This window comes from Aegilops tauschii, unplaced genomic scaffold (assembly GCF_002575655.3).
Source record: "Aegilops tauschii subsp. strangulata cultivar AL8/78 unplaced genomic scaffold, Aet v6.0 ptg001209l_obj, whole genome shotgun sequence".
Taxonomy (NCBI): domain Eukaryota; kingdom Viridiplantae; phylum Streptophyta; class Magnoliopsida; order Poales; family Poaceae; genus Aegilops; species Aegilops tauschii.
Window position 1 is genome coordinate 30,001 of NW_027333411.1, and position 1,078 is coordinate 31,078.

Below are 1,078 nucleotides of genomic sequence, written 5' to 3' on the forward strand. Positions count from 1 at the left end.
GACCCGTGAACGGGCGGTACGTGGACACGCACGTACACGGACACGTGAACGGGTACGAGAGGTCCGGGAGAAAAAAAGGCCCATACGCCATGGAAACCGGGTCAAAACTAGCTAATGATGGTCAAGAAACGGTGCCATGGCAGCGAAAACATGTCTCATGGCAGAAAAACGCTGCCACGGCGGCGTTTCAAAACAGTGTACCCCTCCTTCACAAACTGAAGGGCAGGGGTCCCAATGGGGGCTAAAACCCTCGGGTATAGTAGGGAGGAGGGGTCCTTCCTGGTGGGCGTACGGAACACGGTTGGTTTTTCTTAGGAAAAACACCCGTTTTCTCGTACGCCCATCCTTTCCCAACGTTGCCTCGGATGTCCCGTCGTTATGCCATCACGAAGGTGCTGGCCCGGTCCCATGTACGTCTCGTGAGAAATCCTGACCCTACAGCCGAACGTGGCTCGGGAAACAGGAAAGTACCCCGTTACGTACACGTTCCGACCGACGGTAAACAGTCGCAACGGTGTGCCTCGAATGTCGCCTCCGGAAAACCGTTGCCCCCCGGGGGCAACGTCATCGCTGTCCCGGTCCCCTGTACGTCTCAAGTGAAATTCTGACCCAACAGCCGAATGCGGCTCGGGAAACAGGAAAGTAGCCCGTTTCGTGCACGTTAAGACCGTCGGACAACGTTGCACCGACGTCCCGATTAAGTTGCCTTCGGAAAATCGTTGCATTCGTAACTTTATTGCTGCGGGTGTGACACACGCGTGATTTGGCCTTGCAGGACGCCTTCGTGCAAGTGATCCTCCCGTGCTCTGCACGGGCGGAGGCTTGGTTGGTTTGACCGCTTGTTGGCTACTAAGCGCATGAGTAGCTTTGGACCCGTGTCTGCCGGTAGATCCCCCGTTGTACTGCGGCCGACTACCGGCGCCGTGTCCCGTCCCTTGTGTGGCTTTGAATCGCTGGATTAACAGTGCTTGCGTGCTAGTACCCGACCTACGGGAAGTGGCGCTTCGGATAATTGTTGCCTCGCGGCGGACGCCCTTTGGGTGTGCCGCTGCGGCCAAATAGCGCTTGCGGCGTTGCC